We start from the raw sequence: 7,542 nt of genomic DNA on the forward strand, positions 1-7,542 counted from the left end.
CCTCCAAAGGTGCCAGGAGTCTCCTCTCTTTGCATGCTCCTTCCCACCTGGAATGCCCTTGCCAGCCCTCTTTTTTTTTTTTCTCTCTCTCTATGAAATGCCTGCCAATCTTTTATAGTTTAGTTCAATGCTCCTCTTTCAAAATTGTTTTAGCCAGTCATTTGAACAAATCAGGAATTTATTGCATTCTTACTATCAGCTCAGAATCAAGGCTGGTCTGGGACTAGATGCAGTGGTTCACAAACTTCTGGCCCTTTAAATACAGTTCCTCATGTTGTGACCCAATCATAACTGTAATGTTGCTACTGTTATGAATCATAATGTAAATATCTGATTTGCAGGATGGTCTTAGGCGACCCCTGTGAAAGGGTCGTTCAACCACCAAAGTGGTCGTGACCCACAGGTTGAGAACCGCTGGACTAGAGGGAGGAAGAGATAGAGGAGATAGGAATGCATATGCCCTGTGCTCTGCCATATACTCTCCTAAGTGTGAGGCCCTGTGCCTATAGCGCTGAATGAAATAGAGTTCCTGCTCTTTCCAGATTGGCTTCTTTTCCACCTAGCAACATGCATTTAAGGTTCTACATTTCTTTCATGGCTTAGTACCTCCTTTGTATTTAGTGCTGAATAATATTCCATTATCTGTACCATAGTTTATTTATCCATTTACCTACTGAAGAACATCTTGGTTGTGCCCAAGTTTTGGTAATTATTACTTTTCATTAATCCTCACCCGAGGATATTTTTCCCATTACTTTTTAGAGAGAGTGGAAGGTAGGGGGCAGGGATGAAAGAGAGAAAGTGAGGCACATTGATGTCAGAGACACATTGCCTCATTGCCAGGGATCAAACCTGCAACCTAGGTACGTGCTCTTGATTGGGAATGGAACCCTTGACCTTTCGGTGTGCAGGCAGATGCTCTAACCACTTAGTAACATGGGCCAGGGCCAAGTTTTGGTGATTATGAATAAAACTGCTGTAAATATCCCTGTGCAGGTCTTTGTGAGGGCATAAGTTAACTATGCCATTTTAAAAGATTTATATAATTTCAAAGGTTATTGTAGACTCCAGTATAATTCTGTTGCTTATTATCCTTACCAAGTTTGTAAATCTTTGTCATATTCTAGAATAATTGTCAATCATAAAGAAATAAAAGCAGAATAGTTTGAACAGTCAATAAAGCTTATTATGTAAAAATCTATTTGTGGTCTATCATTAACTCATGAGAAGAATAAAAGTGACTATTTCCTTGATAAGGTACAGTGGGACATTTTAATAAAAGCAAATAACATTCTTATTGAAAAGCAATTTATGTCATGTTAGAGCACATAATTTGATAAAGGAAATAGAGAAATCTGTATAATAGTGAGCTGTGTTGTGAACAGTTTTCTCACATGTGAAATTATTTTAAAATTATTTATCAATATTTTTTCATCAAATTGACCAAAGCAAAGTCAAAACAAAGGATTTTTAAAAATATATTTTATTGATTTTTTACAGAGAGGAAGGGAGAGGGATAGAGAGTTAGAAACATTGATGAGAGAGAAACATCGATCAGCTGCCCCCAGCACACCTGCTACGGGGGATGTGCCTGCAACCAAGGTACATGCCCTTGATCGGAATTGACCCTGGGACTGTTCAGTCTGCAGGCTGACGCTCTATCCACTGAGCCAAACTGGTCAGGGCAAAACAAAGGATTTTTATATCACAGGACATCACTGGTAGAACATCATACACTTCAGAAACCTCAATGTATATACATGTAAATAAATTGACCTGCATTGGGACTGGATTTTTATATATTTATTAAGATATAAAGATATAAATTATCAGAAAAATTCTTTGATGAATTGTCATCCTTCAGTCACATTTATTGTTTGAAGAGGTTTTAACTAGACATCTAGGTATATTCATTGATATGGGGGTATCCCTGCTACCAGGCCATCTCAGTGGACAGAATAGAAATACATGCATAGTAATTCATACATACAAACATTTACTTCTGTTTTTCTCTCTCTATAGACCTCTAGATAAAAAACTATGATTTCAAATACAACTCCTAGCCAACACTATAAAGTTCAGTCTAGTTTTCTCTCTTTGCAATATTGGTAACTCCCTTCTCTAACAATGAGAAACCAGCTTTCTAAAATTCTTATAGTTATTACCTTGACAAATCCACTTCTGCATAGATGCCTCCTCAACTCCATTCAGCTCTGACTCCCTACACTGGGCATCTTTCCGATGTGAGCACTCTCCTTGCCCTGTTTGGGATCTGATACACTGTGCCAGGTTCTCTCTGTGGACACCCTCTTCACCTCAGTGGGGCTCCAAAATTCCTCATCCCAGCACAGATGAATACCTTTAAATAAATATCTATATCTATATCTAATCTATATCTAATCTATATCTAATCTATATCTATATCTAATCTATATCTATATCTATATCGATATCAATCTCGATATAGATAGATATAGATTAGATATAGATATAGATATAGATATAGATATAGATTATAGATATATATACAGATTTCAGAGAGAGAGAGGGAGAGAGAGAGATGGAAACATCAATGATGAGAATCATTGATCCTCTGCCTTCTACACGCCTCCTACTGAGGATCAAGCCTGCAACCTCGGCACATGCCCTTGACTGGAATCAAACCTGGGACCCTTCAGTCCACAGGCTGATGCTCTATCCACTGAGCCAAACCAGCTAGGGCTGAATGCCTTTTTCTTATTTACCAAATGGCTTTAAGACTCAACTATTCAGTAAGAGAGGTGGTGGAGTAAGGGGCTAGTAAGTGATGTTAATAGGAACATTTTGGAGAAGTTGAAGGGAAGGAGAATATGCCACCCTAAAATATGCCACTGTGGCATAAAGATTATTTTGAACTGAAAGCAATTGAGAAAAGGCAGACATTGGGAGAGCTCTCTACCTTCCCTCATCTACCTAAGAGTAGAGCATACATTCCCTTTGTGGAGGTGTTTCCCTCTTCTCTCCCATACCAGGAGAGCAACCCTTATCACTGGGGATGGAAAGCTGACGTTGGGATGCATCCGAACAAACCAACTTTACTTAAATAACATTTAAAAATATTTTTATTGATTTCAGTGAGGAAGGGAGAGTGAGAGAGAGATGGAAACCTCAATGATAAGAGGAAACCACTGATTGGCTGCCTCTGGCACACCCACACTTAGGATCGAGCCCAAAACCGGGCCTATGCCCTGACCTGGAATCGAATCTTGACCTCTTAGTTCATAGGTCAACATTCAACCATTGAGCCATGCCAGCCAGGCCTTAAATAACATTTTTATTCCATTGGTTTCCTATATGTTTACCTTCTCGCAAGAAGCCCAAATCTCTCTTTCCTTTGTCTAGTCACTTCACAACTTGTTACCCTTTGCTAAAATGTTAATAAGCCTAACTGCCTCTTTTGAGTTCTCATTTCTTTTCTGAGGAATCTCTGTCTTTGTGACATTTTAAATATTCATATCAATAAAATTTATAAACTTTCCACCTGTTAATTTGTCTTTGTTAGTTCAGTTTGTGAGCCTTAGTTACAGAATATAAGGGCATAGAGGAACATTTTTCTTCCCTCTTCCCTTACAGATTCAAAATCTAAAGAAGTGGAAAAACGTTTTTTCTCTCTACACGATGATTTGTCATGAAATGTCATTAAGAAAAATTATTAGCCATATTATTACAGCACTAATAAGTAGAAAAAATGATATTGAGCAACTCTGGCAAAGTTGCCCCCAGAGTTACATAAGAAATAGTTCATAGTGCAGCAAGTAAACATGCTGTAGGCATGTAGCCAGCTAACCACTGCCCGGACGCTGTTTTTGTCTTGCGCTAACCTACATATTTCAGTGGTTGACAATTTTAAATGGGAGAGAGAGAAAAGAGAGTTTACATTTCAAGGCAGATTATCTTTACTAGACTGACACTTACAAAATCTCTGTGGCTTGCGTGCTAATGGGAATTCATCTTTTTCTACCTCCCAGTAGCTTCCAGACTCCCTGGCTGCAGCCTTGTCTGGGCCTGGATTTCCAGAAACCTCTATAGTTCTTAGATCTTTCTCATGCAGACCTTTAGCCCTCTTCCAACATATTAGGATAGCCACACCTCAGGGCCCATAACTGCTTTACAAGGCATCAGAAATTATAAAGAACAACTAAAACTTTCCCCAATAAGTTTATCCAAAGGATCACAATGTGTGGCACCATTAGGATATGGGATGGAATACAAAAATATATTGTAATTGAAATTAATTTTTATTGTGGCAAAATGTAAATAACAAAATTTTAACACATCGTGAGTGCATACTTTAATGGCATTAAGTATATTCACATTGTTGTGCAACCATCACTACTGTCCGTTTACAGAACTTTTCCATCATCCTAAATTAAAAAAGAAAATAGCTAGATGCCACGAAATTTGTGGCAATGCCTTAACCATATACGTGTTGTGTAAGCCTGAGGGACTCTTCCATCCTTGCCAAAGGGAGTGCTAAGCTTCTCCCCTTTCATACACTAGAAAAACATCTTGGATGACATAATCCGTTGGATGCAAAGCTGCCATAGTTACTATTTCACTTTAAAAGATGTATTCATACATTAAATAAATAGGAGAATAGCTGTTTCATATGACTACCTTACTGAGCAAATTATATTTTATTGAGTCTTTACAGTTCTTCCACTTTATATAAAACTAGAGGCCCGATGCACGAATTCGTTCAAGAGTAGACCTTCCTCCCCCTGGCTGCCGCCACCATCTTCTCTCTGGCACCCGGGACCTGGACTTCTCTTGCAGCCCTGGCTTTGTCCAGAAGGTCATCTGGAAGGACGTCTGGTCTAATTAGCATATTAAGCTTTTATTATTATAGATATGTTTTATTGTGGTAAGAACACTTCACATGAGATATATCCTCTTAACAAATTTTCAAGTGTACAATACAGTATTGTTATCTACAGGCACAATGTTGCACAGCAGATCTCTATAACTTATTCATCTTGCATAACTGAAATTATTTACCTGTTGATTAGCAACCTCTCATTTCCCCCAGCTCCCAGCCCCTGGAACCCAATATTCTACTCTCTGCTTTCATGAATTTGACTGTTTTAAATAACTCCTATAAGTAGAATCATGAAGTATTGTCCTTCTGTAATTAGCTTATTTCATTTAGCATAATGTCCTCAAGGCTCATCCATGTTCTCATATAAGGCAGAATTTCTTTTGCAAAAGGGTATTGGTATTTGAATATGAGGGATCACTGTTTGCATTAGATAGGATCCTTTAAGTGTGGTTGGTATGCCAACTTTTGAATAGTTTTGTATTTGAATTGTCATACATCTGGGCCTATAAAGGCTGCAAGTTGGATACTCCAATAACAAAATTGGTAAGAACAGACCTAGACTTATTCAGAGCATTGAACCTCAATAATTTAGTAAATATATTTGATAACTAAGGTTGAAACAGAGTGTGTAGTGCTGAGAACATGTGTCATTGTTTACTGACCAGCCAGTACGTAATGCTTAACAACCCTTGGAAGAGCCCTATGTTCTCATGCAAAATTCTACATATGTATGGGAGTTGATTTGTTATATAACCAAGAGTCACGAGGTGAAAGAGGAAGAAGCTAAGCCCATGAGGTTTCTGTGTTGTTCTTTGCATGTGTTCTTATATGTCTCCAGTGTTGTGAGTGCAGATAGAGTCAGAGAAAAGATAGGAGATACTCAAACTCCATTGCAATATGTATTATGATTGTGGCCCTGTCAGGTGGAAGGAATAAGAAAAGAATGAGAATTCAATGTGACAGTGAAGAGACTAATGAAGGAAGTTGGCCACAACTTTATTTGGTCACAGAACTCTGCCTAGTCAAATTAGGACATAAAATAAAAAAGTTATAAATAAAAGGCAAAGATATGACAGAAAAAATTATGAAAGACACTGCAATGGGCAAAAAAGATAAGGTTCCTTGGGCCAGGTTATCTCCACCTTATATTGTCTTTGAGCTATTTTACAACTCTAGTTTGCAGACTTTTTATAGTTCTGATGAACGGAGTGGATCCAGAGACATTGAAGAACAGAGTGAGGAAACTTGGAGGGAAGGCGGGGGGGGGGGGGGGGTGGGGGGGGTGGGAAGTAATCAACCAAGAAACTTGTATGCATATATGCATGGCCCATGGCTACAGACAGTGGGGCAGTGAGGGCCTGGGGTGGGGGGTTTGGGCGTGGGCTGGAGGGGGTCAATGGGGGGCATATGTAATATTTTCAACAATAAAGAATTATTTTAAAAATTTATAGTAATGCAAATGACTCTTGTCCATAGTAATATAGATTGTGTGGGACAAAAACAGATTGTGAGATACACTGATTATACATTTTTGCATGTATTCAGCAAATTTACTTCAGTATTCTTACTTATATATACATATATAGGAATGCTGAAGTAAATTATATATATGTTTTTAATTCTTTGAATCGATTGTAACATCTTATTGGTTTCCTCATTAGCAAATAAGTTAAATAAAGTCTTTGAGACATTTTAATTTTATATTTGTATGAAAGTCATAATTTTATCCCCTCCTCCTACTGTTCCTCCTCCTACTCCTTCTACTTTTTTAAAAAAAATTTCATTTAATAGGTGTGGGAACCCATTGAGAACCCCAGAGTTGGTATGAAGGTTATTTTAAGCTGAAGACATTTGAGAATCAATAGATGCAGAAAGAAGCCTCCTGGGATCTTCCCTTATCTGACTAAAAGAAGAAACTTCTTGGAAATGAGGCTGTCAAAAACCCCCTTTTCAGGAAGAATCTATTCTCAGGAAAGAGACCAAGAATAAACCTAACCTTAGTGTCATGGCCGAGAGGAAGAGGGAAAGACTACTTGCTTCTGCATACAGAAACATTATCACAAACTTTCTTAGCTCACCTTTGCTTTCCTAAAAACCTATTTGTCTTAAAGAAGTTTACTTGTTTTTCCCTAGAAGCCTTTGCTTCCCATTTCCTTTTCCTTAAGTCAGGGACATAAACCTCTAAGTTTAACCAGAGTAAGCCAGCTTCTTTGATTAGCTCCTGTTGGGATACATACAAATCAACTTCTTCTCTTGTCATTCTGCCCTCTGTCACTTTAAGTCACAGGCCCCAGGTACTGAACCTAAAAGGGCAGAGGGAAAAGTTTTTCTTCCCCTACACAGGTCTAACTTGAACATAGGAGATGACTTCATTTGAATAACATTTTGCTTACTATTAAATTAATTTAGTCCTAAAGTTGATAGCAAGCTCTTATTACATAAGGAGTGAATAGATGAGATAGAAAAGTTTAAGAAAATGGGATTTAGTGCAAATATTGCTAGGTTACTTCACAGGGAAAATATGTACCTTAGAAGTAGAGGTATTTCTAATTACATTTTTGAAGGCTTTCTAGCCACAATAAATCAAATATTTTATATATCTGAATATATTTTTGCATTGGGAATTAAAAAGACACTGAGATCAGAAAATTAATCATTTCAACAAACAATCCAATAAAAAAATG

General features: G+C 37.7%; 1 non-coding gene across 1 annotated transcript; it reads right to left on the reverse strand.

The window, feature by feature from the left end:
* Positions 1–4,412: 4,412 nt before the first annotated feature.
* Positions 4,413–4,539, reverse strand: LOC118659515. The gene has a single exon (XR_004968618.1). It is a non-coding gene; the product is annotated as a U6atac minor spliceosomal RNA (small nuclear RNA).
* Between the last annotated feature and the right edge of the window lie 3,003 nt (positions 4,540–7,542).

The sequence above is a fragment of the Myotis myotis genome, unplaced genomic scaffold, assembly GCF_014108235.1.
Source record: "Myotis myotis isolate mMyoMyo1 unplaced genomic scaffold, mMyoMyo1.p scaffold_m19_p_6, whole genome shotgun sequence".
Lineage (NCBI taxonomy): Eukaryota > Metazoa > Chordata > Mammalia > Chiroptera > Vespertilionidae > Myotis > Myotis myotis.